Raw genomic sequence first — 12539 nt, 5'->3', positions numbered from 1 at the left:
ACTAATTCGAGGTTTGCTAAGAAGCCTTCAAAACTTTCTCCACAGACAGAGAAATCGTCCATGAATACTTCCATCATTCCATCAAGGAAATCAACGAAGATTGCCATCATGCATCTTTGGAAGGTTGCGGGTGCATTGCAGAGTCCAAAGGGCATTCGTCTATAAGCGAACGTACCATAAGGACATGTGAATGTCTTCTTTTCTTGGTCATCAGGGTGGATAGGAATTTGGAAAAATCCAGAGTATCCATCTAGATAATAGAAATGTGAGTGTTTTGCCAAACGTTCGAGCATTTGATCTATGAAGGGTAAAGGAAAATGATCTTTACAAGTGGCTTTGTTTAACTTCCTATAATCGATGCACATTCTCCATCCAGTTTGGGTACGTTGTGCTACAAATTTACCTTTTGCGTTGGTAACAACAGTAACTCCTCCTTTCTTAGGTACGACATGAACAGGGCTAACCCATTTACTATCGGATATAGGATATATGATTCCGGCTTCTAATAGTTTTTGAATTTCCTTTTTAACAACATCGCTCATGATGGGATTAGTTCGTCTCTGATGCTCTCTAGAGGTTTTGCAATCTTCTTCGAGCATAATGCGGTGCATACAGAGTGAAAGACTTATTCCTTTCAGATCTGAGATGTTATACCCTAGAGCGGTTGGATATCTTCTTAGGACATTGAGTAACTTTTCTGTTTCAGTTTGTCCTAAGTTGGCATTAACTATGACAGGTCGTTTAAGTTCTTCATCCAGAAATTCGTACCTTAGATCAGTAGGTAATGTTTTAAGTTCTATAACAGGTTTCTTAGGTCCAGGTATAGGATCAGGAGTTAAGGCTAGACATTCACTTAGGTGGTTATCTTGATATTCCCCACGCCAGTTATCGTCTTCAAGAATAGGCGGTATAGGAATTCTTAGGATTTCGGTTTCCTCTGGTGGTTCAGACTTTATTTCCTTTACACACTCATCAATGATGTCAACAAAACGGCACGTATCAACTATAGAAGGTGCTTTGAGGAATTGAGAAAGAATGAATTCAATCTTCTCTTCTCCGACTTCGAAGGTAAGCTTCCCTCATTTCACATCGATGATGGCACCGGCGGTGGCTAAGAAAGGTCTTCCCAGTATGATAGGAATGTTTGAGTCTTCTTCAATATCCATAATGATGAAATCTGTGGGAATATAGAATTGACCTATCCTAATGGGAATGTTTTCTAGCATACCTACAGGATACTAGTTCCAGGAACTAACTCAATAGCAAATTCTACCTCCCTCCCTGGCGGTAACTCTCTTAAATCTTCTGGAAAAACTTCTGGAAATTCACATACTACCGGTAAGTCTCTACTCACCACTTTCTTCTTCACTTCCATGGATGCAATCACCATAAACACGGCAGCCCCGTCCTTCATTGCTTCATCCACTTGTCTAGCAGTCACTGCTACACTCTCAACACCGACATCTTCCGGAAAAATAACCGTCTTCGTGAAACAGTTGATATGAATCCGATTAAATTGCAACCAATTCATACCCAGGATGACATCAAGTTGTTCCAACGGAAGGCTCACTAAGTCCATTCCGAACTTTCTATCAAAAATATCAATTGGACAGTTCAAACAGGCAAACGAAGTAGTCACTGAACCCGACGCAGGAGTGTCAATGATCATACTTCCATGAATATCAGATATTTCCAAGTTCAGGCGTTTAGCACAATCCAACGAAATAAACGAGTGAGTTTCTCCAGTATCTATTATTGCAATTAAAGGAGTGCCATGGATATAACACGTACCTTTAATCAATCGATCCTCTGGAGTAGTCTCTGAACCTGATAAAGCGAAAACTTTACCCCCAGCTTGATTCTTCTTTGGCTTAGGACACTGTGGACTAATGTGACCTTCTTCACCACATTTATAACAAGTCACAGTCCTTCCCTTGCAGTCAACAGCAATGTGGCCTGCTTTACCACACCTGTAGCACTTCTTCTCTTCGCTTTTGCACTCGTGAACACGATGTCCAGGTTCCCCACACTTAAAGCACTTAACAGGAGCACTAGAGTCTCCCCCACTAGGCTTCTTCCAACTTCCAGCTTTATAATTACCTCTACCATATGGTTTACCATGGTCCATAGGCTTCTTCCCTTTCTTGTCAACTAACTCGCGAGAGTGAGATGACTTCAGCTTGAGGTTATCCTCTTCATAGATTCTACTACAGTCCACTAAATCTGTAAACCGATGAATCCTCCGGTACCTGATTCCCTGCTTAATTTCATCGCGGAGGCCATTCTCGAACTTAACACATTTCGAAAATTCGCTCGCTTCATCATTGTTATAGTGGACATAGTACTTGGCCAGCTCAACAAACTTTGAAGCATATTCCGGTACCGTCATGTTACCTTGTGTCAGTTCCAAAAACTCAACTTCTTTCCTGCCCCGAACATCCTCAGGAAAGTACCTCCTCAGGAATTCTCGCCTGAATACAGCCCAAGTGATCGCTACACCTGCAGATTCAAGTTCATCTCGACTAGCCATCCACCAATCATCAGCCTCTTCAGACAGCATGTGAGTCCCATACCTCACCTTCAGATTTTCAGCACAATCGATCACTCTGAAGATCCTTTCGATTTCCTTCAGCCACCTCTGAGCGCCTTCGGGATCATGTGTGCCCTTGAACAACGGAGGATTGTTCCTCTGAAAGCTATTTAGCTGCCTGTCAGCACCAATACCAGCTCCATTGGCATTCCCTCCTAATACACCAGCAATCATGCCCAGAGCCTCAGCAATCGCGTCGTCATTTCTTCCTCCTCTTCCGGCCATTGTTCTGCTAAATATCAGACAATATTCATTAGAACAAGAAGTATCGACATTGTCAACTTTACACTAATCGTATACGAAGGATTAACCGACACTAAGACTCTGACTCAAACGACCGACTATGCTCTGATACCACTATTGTAACACCCTTCTAAACCCCGCGGAAATTAACATTAAAATCAGAGTAAAACATAAAGAAGAGTATTACAACGCCAACAAAATAAAAAATATTCATGTCATGCCATAAAGGAACGATAAAACAAAAATTATTCAGGTAGCATGTTAACACAGCGGAATATTCTTAACAACTGAATAATCAAACATCTGGAGTCGAAGACTCATAATTCAACCATAAACCATAAACAAAACAGAAGTCTATCAGCCAATTCTAAAATAACGTTCCCGGTGTTACACGACCAGAGCATGACACAGACCCAACTGACTCTAACGAACTACTTGACGAGCTAATCCTCACCAAGTACACAAGCTACTCCTCAATCTGAAAAATAACAACAGTAAGGGTGAGTTTCATTCACATTAACAAATGTTATAGGTATATAAACAATACAACTTCATCCATACATTATTCACCCAAATCAATTATATTCAGATAATATAGCAACATTCGTCAATTACAGTCATTCATACTAAAATACACACAAATTATAACATTGGACAACTTCCATTCATGTTACAATTATACACAACAACCTAATGCAATGCAACTAAATGCATGTGGTACCAAACATGGGATAACCCATCTCACCGATCCACCACCATAAAGATTCGGCTACTTCTCTCACCAATTCCATACAATGGGAATTAGCTACCGCTGTCCCACCACCATAAGGGATACAGCCCACAATATGATTATGAAATGCATGCATCACATACCGCATGCTAATCATAACCACCAAACAACTTAACAATCATAATCATCAACCACTGCAATAACAATATAAGCCACCACAACCAATTAAATCAAGTGTTTAAATTAAATTCGAGTCACAACCCAAACGCTATTTTATTGCATATATCACTGAATTAGCCTCACTATGTTCGAAACGGCACATCAAACAGACTAACAGTTAAAAAGTTATACATCGTTAAACTTTAACAAAAATCCCAAACAGCACAGCACGCGGTGCCAACATCCACACGCGGCGCGAAGCGAGGAAAAAGTTACGCCTTCGCGGCGCCAACATCTACACGCGGCGCGAAGCGAGGAAAAAGTTACGCCTTCGTGGCGCCAACACAGGTACGCGGCGCGACCTGTGCGTATCAAAACATCCTGACGTTCTGCCCACCTGTTCGCGGTGCCACCCTGTGCACGCGGCGCGAACCGGCGATTTCAGAAACCCCAACCTGCAGAAAACAGCATTCTATCCTTCCCAATTGCTCTCAAATCATACCAGTACAAATTTCAGAAAAATAAACCACACATACGACATAAATTGCACGTTTACACATACTTCTAATCATGTTTAACATCATTATTCATCACCAATCATCTTTCACAACCTAAATTGAATCAAAGTTCTATAAACCCCAAAACCCCAAACCCGACATATAATCCAATTCGAAATCCTAACATACAGATTCCATCGAATCATTTATACAACCCATAATAGAGGTTAATGAGAAGAATCCCCCCTTACCTTAGCCAAATTCTTGAATTGGTTCCTCTTCCTCTTTGGCTCTCCTTCACGCTCTTCAGTTCCTCTTCTCACAGCTTCTGGTTTTCACGTTCTAATTTTTCCCTTCTCTTCTTGTTTTCCTTTATTTTATGAAAAACATAAAATTAGAAATGGGCTCTTACACAATTACACCTCCACTTTACTAATTCCACCGCATGGCCCAATGACTTAACATTTCATTATTTTCCCCATAATTCAACAAAAATGTTAATTTCCCATAATTAATTTAAAACTTGGTTAAATTAATTAAATAAGAATTTTCGGGATGTTACAACTCTCCCCCACTAAAGAGTTTTCGTCCTTGAAAACATACCTCAAGCAAATAGTTCCGGATAGGAATCTTTCATCTGGTTTTCTAACTCCCAGGTGACGTTTCCATCAGCTGGTCCTCCCCAAGCTACTCTGACTAAAGCTATTTCCTTGCCCCGCAATTGCTTCAGTCTTCTATCTTCAATCCTCACAGGTAACGTTTCAACCGTTAAGTTGTCTTTAATCTGCACATCATCCACTTGGATCACGTGGGACGGATCCGAAATGTATCTCCTCAATTGAGACACATGAAATACATCATGCAAGTTGGCAAGCACTGGCGGTAACGCAATACGATATGCCACTTCTCCCACTCTTTCCAAAATTTGGAATGGTCCAATAAAACGCGGAGTCAACTTCTTTGACTTCAAAGCTCGACCAATACCCGTCATAGGAGTAACCTTCATAAACACATGATCTCCCTCTTGAAACTCAAGTGTTTTCCTCCTTTTATCATAATAGCTCTTTTGACGACTCTGAGAAGCTTTCATCTTCTCTTGAATCATCTTAATCTTCTCCGTAGTCTGTTGTACAATTTCTGGTCCAATCACAGCACTCTCACCAGCTTCGTACCAACACAATGGAGTTCTACATCTCCTACCATACAATGCCTCAAACGGAGCCATACCTATACTCAAGTGAAAACTGTTGTTGTAGGTAAATTCAATCAAAGGCAGATAACTATCCCAAGCACCTCCTTTTTCTAACACACAAGCACGTAACAAGTCTTCTAACGACTGAATTGTCCTCTCAGTCTGTCCATCCGTCTGCGGATGATAAGCAGAACTTAGTCTCAGCTTAGTACCCAAAGCCTTCTGCAAACCTTCCCAGAACTTCGACGTAAATCTTGGATCTCTGTCTGACACGATACTCGAAGGGATACCATGTAAACTTACTATCTTCTCAATATATAGTTGATCCAGCTTCTCCATCGGGTAATCCATTCTTATTGGTATAAAATGTGCAGACTTCGTCAATCTGTCTACCACGACCCAGATAGCTTCACAATTCTTAACAGTTCTCGGCAAACCCGACACAAAATCCATTGATATGCTATCCCATTTCCACTCAGGAATAAACATCGGTTGCATAAATCCAGATGGCTTCTGATGTTCAACCTTTGACTTCTGACAAGTCAAACAAGAATACACAAACTCGGCAATTTCTTTCTTCATTCCAGGCCACCAAAACAGCTTTTTCAAGTCATGATACATCTTGGTAGCACCAGGATGAATACTTAATCCACTACGGTGTCCTTCTTCGAGAATACTCTTCCTCAATTCGGAAACATTAGGAACACAAACACGATTACCAAACCTTACAATACCATTCTCGTCGATTCTGAATTCACCTCCCTTGCCTTGGTTAATCAGAGTCAACATGTCCACCAATTCTACATCAGCTTTCTGACCTTCTCGAATTTCTTCCAGAATACCACTAGTCAGCTTCAGCATTCCCAACTTAACACTGACAGGAGTGTCTTCGCATACTAAACTCAAATCCCTGAATTGTTCAATTAAATCCAATTCTCTTACCATCAGCATAGACATATGCAAGGACCTCCTACTCAAAGCATCGGCAACCACGTTTGCCTTACCCGGATGGTAATTCAGTCCAAAATCATAATCCTTAAGGAACTCTAACCACCTCTTTTGCCTCATATTCAACTCTTTTTGATCAAAGAGATACTTCAGACTCTTGTGATCACTAAACACTTCAAACCTCGAACCATACAAATAATGTCTCCACAACTTCAACACAAATACCACTGCTGCCAATTCTATGTCATGAGTCGGATAGTTTCTCTCATGCACTTTGAGTTGTCTCGACGCATAAGCGACTACCTGTTGATTCTGCATTAGTACACCTCCTAGTCCCAACAACGAAGCATCACGATATACCACAAAAGATTCCGCCGGATTCGGCAAAATCAAGATCGGCGCACTAGTCAACCTCTTCTTCAACTCTTGGAATCCTTCTTCACATTTCGAATCCCAGATGAATGCTTGACCCTTCCTAGTCAACTTAGTTAACGGCAACGCTAACCTTGAAAAACCTTCAATGAACTTTCTATAGTAACCCGCAAGACCAAGGAAACTACGGATTTCGGAAACTGACTTCGGAGCTTCCCATTAAGACACTGCTTCTACTTTCGTTGGGTCAACGGCAATACCATCTTTAGAAATTACATGCCCAAGAAAGCTTACTTCACTTAGCCAGAACTCACACTTTGACAGTTTCGCATAAAGTTTCTTTTCCTTCAGTAGTTCTAATACCACTCTTAGATGCTCTGCATGTTCTTCTTCACTCTTAGAATATATTAGAATATCATCGATAAATACCACCACAAACTGATCCAGGTAAGGATGAAAGATCCTATTCATATATTCCATGAAAACTCCTGGTGCATTAGTTACTCCAAATGGCATCACTGTATATTCGTAATGGCCATACCTTGTTCTAAATGCCGTTTTCTGAATATCGTCCGTCTTCACCCGAATCTGATGATATCCCGACCTCAAGTCAATTTTGCTGAGCACACTTGCACCAACCAATTGATCAATCAAATCATCAATCCTCGGTAATGGATACCGATTCTTGATAGTAACTTTATTCAGCTGTCTGTAATCCACACACAATCTCATAGAACCTTCTTTCTTCTTTACCAACAACACCGGCGCACCCCACGGCGAAACACTAGGACGAATGAATTCTTTTTCCAGTAACTCTTCTAGCTGACTCTTCAACTCTGCTAGCTCAGATGCCGACATACGATACGGCGCCATCGACACCGGACTAGTTCCAGGAACTAACTCAATAGCAAATTATACCTCCCTCTCTGGCGGTAACTCTCTTACATCGTCTGGAAAAACTTCTGGAAATTCACATACTACCGGTAAGTCTCTACTCACCACTTTCTTCTTCACTTCCATGGATGCAATCACCATAAACACGGCAGCCCCGTCCTTCATTGCTTCATCCACTTGTCTAGCAGTCACTGCTACACTCTCAACACCGACATCTTCCGGAAAAATAACCGTCTTCGTGAAACAGTTGATATGAATCCGATTAAATTGCAACCCATTCATACCCAGGATGACATCAAGTTATTCCAACGGAAGGCACACTAAGTCCATTCCGAACTTTCTACCAAAAATATCAATTGGGCAGTTCAAACAGGCAAACGAAGTAGTCACTGAACCCGACACAGGAGTGTCAATGATCATACTTCCATGAATATCAGATATTTCCAAGTTCAGGCGTTTAGCACAATCCAACAAAATAAACGAGTGAGTTGCTCCAGTATCTATTATTGCAATTAAAGGAGTGCCATGGATATAACACGTACCTTTAATCAATCGATCCTCTGGAGTAGTCTCTGAACCTGATAAAGCGAAAACTTTACCCCCAGCTTGATTCTTCTTTGGCTTAGGACACTGTGGACTAATGTGACCTTCTTCACCACAGTTATAACAAGTCACAGTCCTTCCCTTGCAGTCAACAGCAATGTGGCCTGCTTTACCACACCTGTAGCACTTCTTCTCTTTGCTTTTGCACTCGTGAACACGATGTCCAGGTTCCCCACACTTAAAGCACTTAACAGGAGCACTAGAGTCTCCCCCACTAGGCTTCTTCCAACTTCCAGCTTTATAATTACCTCTACCATATGGTTTACCACGGTCCATAGGCTTCTTCCCTTTCTTGTCAACTAACTCGCGAGAGTGAGATGACTTCAGCTTGAGGTTATCCTCTTCATAGATTCTACTACAGTCCACTAAATCTGTAAACCGACGAATCCTCTGGTACCTGATTCCCTGCTTAATTTCATCGCGGAGGCCATTCTCGAACTTAACACATTTCGAAAATTCGCTCGCTTCATCATTGTTATAGTGGACATAGTACTTGGCCAGCTCAACAAACTTTGAAGCATATTCCGGTACCGTCTTGTTACCTTGTGTCAGTTCCAAAAACTCAACTTCTTTCCTGCCCCGAACATCCTCAAGAAAGTACCTCCTTAGGAATTCTCGCCTGAATACAGCCCAAGTGATCGCTACACCTGCAGATTCAAGTTCATCTCGACTAGCCATCCACCAATCATCAGCCTCTTCAGACAGCATGTGAGTCCCATACCTCACCTTCAGATTTTCAGCACAATCGATCACTCTGAAGATCCTTTCGATTTCCTTCAGCCACCTCTGAGCGCCTTCGGGATCGTGCGTGCCCTTGAACAACGGAGGATTGTTCCTCTGAAAGCTATTCAGCTTCCTGTCAACACCAATACCAACTCCATTGGCATTCCCTCCTAATACACCAGCAATCATGCCCAGAGCCTCAGCAATCGCGTCGTCATTTCTTCCTCCTCTTCCGGCCATTGTTCTGCTAAATATCAGACAATATTCATTAGAACAAGAAGTATCGACAGTGTTAACTTTACACTAATCGTATACGAAGGATTAACCGACACTAAGACTCTGACTCAAACGACCGACTATGCTCTGATACCACTATTGTAACACCCTTCTAAACCCCGCGGAAATTAACATTAAAATCAGAGTAAAACATGAAGAAGAGTATTACAACGCCAACAAAATAAACAATATTCATGTCATGCCATAAAGGAACGATAAAACAAAAATTATTCAGGTAGCATGTTAACACAGCGGAATATTCTTAACAACTGAATAATTAAACATTTGGAGTCGAAGACTCATAATTCAACCATAAACCATAAACAAAACAGAAGTCTATCAGCCAATTCTAAAATAACGTTCCCGGTGTTACACGACCAGAGCATGACACAGACCCAACTGACTCTAACGAACTACTTGACGAGCTAATCCTCACCACGTACACAAGCTACTCCTCAATCTGAAAAATAACAACAGTAAGGGTGAGTTTCATTCGCATTAACAAATGTTATAGGTATATAAACAATACAACTTCAACCATACATTATTCACCCAAATCAATTATATTCAGATAATATAGCAACATTCATACCAAAATACACACAAATTATAACATTGGACAACTTCCATTCATGTTACAATTATACACAACAACCTAATGCAATGCAACTAAATGCATGTGGTACCAAACATGGGATAACCCATCTCACCGATCCACCACCATAAAGATTCGGCTACTTCTCTCACCAATTCCTCACAATGGGAATTAGCTACCGCTGTCCCACCACCATAAGGGATACAGCCCACAACATGATTATGAAATGCATGCATCACATACCGCATGCTAATCATCAACACCAAACAACTGAACAATCATAATCATCAACCAATGCAATAACAATATAAGCCACCACAACCAATTAAATCAAGTGTTTAAATTAAATTCGAGTCACAACCCAAACGCTATTTTATTGCATATATCACTGAATTAGCCTCACTATGTTCGAAACGGCACATCAAACAGACTAACAGTTAAAAAGTTATACATCGTTAAACTTTAACAAAAATCCCAAACAGCACAGCACGCGGCGCCAACATCCACACGCGGCGCGAAGCGAGGAAAAAGTTACGCCTTTGCGGCGCCAACATCTACACGCGGCGCGAAGCGAGGAAAAAGTTACGCCTTCGCGGCGCCAACACAGGTACGCGGCGCGACCTGTGCGTATCAAAACATTCTGACGTTCTGCCCACCTGTTCGCGGCGCCACCCTGTGCACGCGGCGCGAACCAACGATTTCAGAAACCCCAACCTGCAGAAAATTGTATTCTATCCTTCCCAATTGCTCTCAAATCATACCAGTACGAATTTCAGAAAAATAAACCACACATACGACATAAATTGCACGTTTACACATACTTCTAATCATGTTTAACATCATTATTCATCACCAATCATCTTTCACAACCTAAATTGAATCAAAGTTCTATAAACCCCAAACCCGACATATAATCCAATTCGAAATCCTAACATACAAATTCCATCGAATCATTTATACAACCCATAATAGAGGTTAATGAGAAGAATCCCCCCTTACCTTAGCCAAATTCTTGAATTGGTTCCTCTTCCTCTTTGGCTCTCCTTCACGCTCTTCAGTTCCCCTTCTCACAGCTTCTGGTTTTCACGTTCTAATTTTTCCATTCTCTTCTTGTTTTCCTTTATTTTATGAAAAACATAAAATTAGAAATGGGCTCTTACACAATTACACCTACACTTTACTAAATCCACCGCATGGCCCAATGACTTAACATTTCATTATTTTTCCCCATAATTCAACAAAAATGTTAATTTCCCATAATTAATTTAAAACTTGGTTAAATTAATTAAATAAGAATTTTCGGGATGTTACAGTGGTTGACCAGGAAAAACTCCAGCAGGAGCAGCAGTTGTTGCTTGTTGTTGGGCTACTTGAGAAATCTGGGTTTCTAACATTTTGTTATGTGTGGCCAAGGCATCTACTTTGGTTGCTAATTGTTTCACTAATTCAGAGGTGTGTATGTTTTGGTTCATAAATTCCTTATTTTGTTGCGTTTGAGTAGCAACAAAGTTTTCCTTTATTATCTCAAGGTTGGACTTACGGGGTGCTTGAGGTGCAGCCTGAGGTGCAGTATGATTTGGCTTTTGAAAACCAGGAGGTGTTTGTGGAGCGTATAACGCATTGTTATTCTTATAGGAGAAATTAGGATGATTCTTCCATCCTGGGTTGTAGGTGTTGGAATAAGGATTTCATTGCGTGTAGTTCATTTGATCAGGAGGAATTCCAGCTAGCAATTGACATTCAGAAACGATATGTCCTTGTACTCCGCATAACTCGCAGTTTGGAGCTATGGCAGCCACGGTGGCTGGGGGAGTCATAGATAAATTTTCGATTTTCTGAGTCGGGCGTCTACTTTGGCGTTGACGTGATCTATGCCACTGACTTCATACATCCCTCCTTTAGCTTGAGGTTTCTCCGCAGATGCTCGTTCTCCTCCCCATTGATAATGGTTTTGTGCCATGTTCTTAATGAGTTGATAGGCTTCATTATAAGGTTTGTCCATTAACGCGCCACCAGCAGCAGCGTGTAGAGATAACTTGGTGTTATATAGGAGACCACCATAGAAGGTGTGAATGATTAGCCATGGTTCAAGTCCATGATGCGGGCAGAGTCTTAGCATATCCTTGTATCTTTCCCAAGCTTCGAAAAGTGATTCATTGTCTTTTTGAGTAAATCCGTTGATTTTGGCCTCTCAGCATCGCGGTCTTATTGGGTGGAAAATATCTGGCTAAGAAGACCTTTATCAGTTCGTCCCATGTAGTTATGGAATTCGAAGGTAAGGATTGGAGCCAAGCTCTAGCTCTATCTCTCAGAGAGAACGGGAAAAGACGTAATCTAATAGTTTCGGGACTAACGCCATTGGCTTTCACTATGTCGGCATATTGCACGAACACGGATAAATGGAGATTCGAATCATCCGTAGGGCTTCCAGAAAATTGATTTTGTTGCACGGCTTGCAACAATGACGGTTTAAGCTCGAAGTTGTTCGCCTCGACGGCGGGAGCAACAATACTCGAGTGCGGTTCAGCTCGAGAAGGAGCAGCGTAGTCCTTAAGCGGTCGGTTAACTTGTTCAGCCATGTCTACTTTTGGAGTTGGTTCTTCAGGAATGGGAATCAACTCTTCGGGAATTGGAATCAGGTCTACCTCGGAAAGATTGTGGGCGCGACGTCTTATGTTAACAAAACGTTCGATTTCGTTGATTCGTTGTATTAAGTC

The 12539-nt window shown here is 41.4% G+C and overlaps 1 non-coding gene across 1 annotated transcript; it reads left to right on the top strand.

Annotated features, from left to right (window-relative positions):
* The first annotated feature begins 11912 nt into the window (after positions 1 to 11912).
* On the top strand, positions 11913 to 12020 carry LOC131654418 (small nucleolar RNA R71). Its single transcript, XR_009299457.1, has one exon. It is a non-coding gene; the product is annotated as a small nucleolar RNA R71 (small nucleolar RNA).
* The last annotated feature ends 519 nt before the right edge of the window (positions 12021 to 12539 follow it).

Source organism: Vicia villosa, linkage group LG2, assembly GCF_029867415.1.
Source record: "Vicia villosa cultivar HV-30 ecotype Madison, WI linkage group LG2, Vvil1.0, whole genome shotgun sequence".
In the NCBI taxonomy this organism is placed as follows: domain Eukaryota; kingdom Viridiplantae; phylum Streptophyta; class Magnoliopsida; order Fabales; family Fabaceae; genus Vicia; species Vicia villosa.
This window is presented reverse-complemented; position numbering and strand designations above follow the sequence as displayed.